The 3,040-nt window shown below is 40.8% G+C and overlaps 1 non-coding gene across 1 annotated transcript; it reads right to left on the bottom strand.

The window, feature by feature from the left end:
• Nucleotides 1-619: 619 nt before the first annotated feature.
• LOC127116726 (small nucleolar RNA R71) lies at nucleotides 620-725 on the bottom strand. Its single transcript, XR_007801522.1, has one exon. It is a non-coding gene; the product is annotated as a small nucleolar RNA R71 (small nucleolar RNA).
• Nucleotides 726-3,040: the final 2,315 nt, after the last annotated feature.

Below are 3,040 nucleotides of genomic sequence, written 5' to 3'. Positions count from 1 at the left end.
TAAGTTGATATCGTAACTCTTCTGTTACGCTGTAGAGACTAAGGCTTTTCTTTTTCTTTTCTTTCTTTCGTTGATTTGTATGCCACACACTCGCTCACAAGGCGAGCCGTACTACTTACGAATCAACGATATTGAACTATATCTCCGCGTCTTACGACGAATTCGGGAATATCGTGCTGCAAACAATCTCCCACCTAGCGAAATTCCTGATTTCAAAAATCTTTTCCCTTCGATACCCGAGATGGAAGAACCAGCTCGTGCTCTTCGAGATTACACCGCTCCATCGCAAGATGAGCCGCATTCGAGTATTGCTCCACCCGCAATCGAAGCAAACAACTTCGAACTTAAACCTTCATTGTTGCAGGCAGTACAACAAAACCAATTCTCTGGAAATCCTACCGAGGATCCAAACCTTCATTTATCCGTATTTGTTCAATACGCTGATACTGTTAAAGCTAATGGTGTCACTTCAGAGGCAATTCGACTTCGTCTTTTTCCTTTCTCGTTAAGAGATAGCGCTAGAAGATGGCTCCAGTCTCTTCCTTCCAACTCAGTCACCACATGGAACGAGTTGAAGAAAGTCTTTCTTGCCCGATATTTTCAGCCGAGCAAAACAGCTATGTTGAGAGCCCAGATAAATGGATTTAAACAGAAAGATAACGAGTCTCTTTTCGAAGCATGGGAAAGATACAAAGACATGATGAGACTTTGTCACACCATGGTCTAGAGGACTGGTTAGTAATTCATACCTTCTATAATGGTCTCTTGTACAACACGAGGTTAACAATAGACGCTTCCGCAGGTGGTGCACTAATGAACAAACCTTATGCTGATGATTACCAACTTATCGAAAGCATGGCCCAAAACCACTATCAGTGGGGAAGCGAACGAACAATGGTGGAAAAACCTCAAACAAAAACTGGCATGTACGAGATAAGTAACCTTGATCATGTTAATGCAAAAGTGGATGCTCTGGTCCAGAAAATTGAAAGTTTAAATGTATCACCTCCAGCCATCGTGGTTGCCATAACTCAGAATTGCGAAGTCTGTGGAATCCAAGGTCACACTCCTGCAGATTGTCAACTCCTAACAGGAATCCAAGCGGAGCAAGTAAACTATGCTCAAGGAAGCCCCTACTCGCATACCTATAACTCAAACTGGAAGAATCATCCAAATTTTTCATATAAGAGTAATAACGCTTTATACGCACCTGGACAATCTCCAAATCAAGCCTCAGCTATACCTCCGGGATATCAAAAGTCGATCCCATCTACACCCAACAATAACGCCCCTAGGAAATCCAACTTGGAAATCATGATGGAAAGCTTCATAGCTTCTCAACAGCAAACCAATAAAGATTTCTTAAACCAGAATGTACACACTGGCGAACAAATTAAACAACTAGCAAGTAAAGTAGATGCCCTGGCTACCCATAACAAAATGCTGGAAACGCAAATATCACAAGTAGCTCAACAACAAGCACCTACTGCTGCCCCAACTGGTACGTTTCCTGGACAGCCCCAACCTAACCCAAGAAGCCACGCTCATGCAATCATACTAAGAAGTGGAACAGAAGTGGAAGGACCGTCTGATCCAAGGATAGAAAACCAAAACCCTAAAAAGCCAACTGAGGAAGAAAATAAACCTAAGGAAACGGAAGAGAGTAATAAGGAAACCGTAGAAAAGAAAGAACCTTATGTACCTCCACCACCTTATAAACCACCTATCCCTTACCCTCAAAGGCTTATTAAAACCAAAGATGCGGGCCAATTTAAAAAATTTGTTGACCTACTAAAACAATTTAACGTCACAATTCCGTTTACAGAAGCTATTACGCAGATGCCCTCATATGCTAAGTTCTTAAAAGAAATTCTTTCTAATAAAAGGAAACTTGAAGATAGCGAAACTGTCACACTCACCGCTGAATGTAGCGCTATAATCCAGAATATGCCTCCTAAACTAAAAGATCCGGGTAGTTTCTCTATACCCTGTCACATAGGAAAATTTGTCATAGATAAAGCCTTATGCGATTTAGGAACCGGTATTAGTGTTATGCCTTTATCCATATGCAAGAAACTGGAAATGGGAGAATTAAGACCAACTAAAATGTCTGTGCAACTAGCAGATCGTTCCGTCAGATATCCTGTAGGAATTCTTGAAAACGTTCTCGTGCGCATAGGTCAATTCTACGTTCCAACCGATTTTATAATTATGGACATTAGAGAAGATGAAGTTACACCCATCATACTGGGAAGACCGTTCTTAGCAACCGCCGGTGTGATCATAGACGTAAAACGAGGACGACTCACCTTCGAAGTAGGAGAAGAGAAAATTGAGTTTATTCTTTCCCAATTTTTGAAAGCGCCTGCAATAGAAGATACATGTTACTTCATGGATATCATTGATGAATGCATAAAAGAAACAGAGTTAGAAAAAGACAAATCATCTGACTATCTTGTAGAAGACAAACTTAACCAATGTCTAGCAATAACACCGGATCCTACGCAATGCCTTAAGAAACAGACCCTAGACCTGAAAACACTTCCCAAAAATCTAAGATATGAATTCCTAGACTTAGAACTTGAACGACCAGTGATAGTTAATGCAGACCTAGGAAGAGTCGAAACAGAAAAACTCCTGCATATCTTAAGAAAATATCCAACCGCACTAGGATACAACATCACCGATCTCAAAGGAATAAGTCCTTCTATTTGTATGCACCGCATCATGCTAGAAGAACACTTTAAAACCTCTAGGGAACACCAGAGGAGACTAAACCCGATCCTGAGTGAGGTAGTGAAGAAGGAAATAACCAAGTTATTAGAGGCAGGTATCATATATCCTATATCTGATAGCAAATGGGTTAGTCCTGTACACGTAGTACCAAAGAAAGGAGGTGTAACAGTCATTGAAAATGAAAAAGGAGAAACTATAACCAAACGTATCGAATCGGGATGGAGAATGTGCATTGACTGTAGGAAACTAAACAAAGCAACCCGAAAAGACCATTTCCCCTTACCATTCATTGACCAAATGTTAG

Source organism: Lathyrus oleraceus, chromosome 1, assembly GCF_024323335.1.
Source record: "Lathyrus oleraceus cultivar Zhongwan6 chromosome 1, CAAS_Psat_ZW6_1.0, whole genome shotgun sequence".
Classification (NCBI taxonomy): Eukaryota; Viridiplantae; Streptophyta; class Magnoliopsida; order Fabales; family Fabaceae; genus Lathyrus; species Lathyrus oleraceus.
Note: the sequence above shows the minus strand (reverse complement) of the source record. Positions and strands in the feature narration are given on the sequence as shown.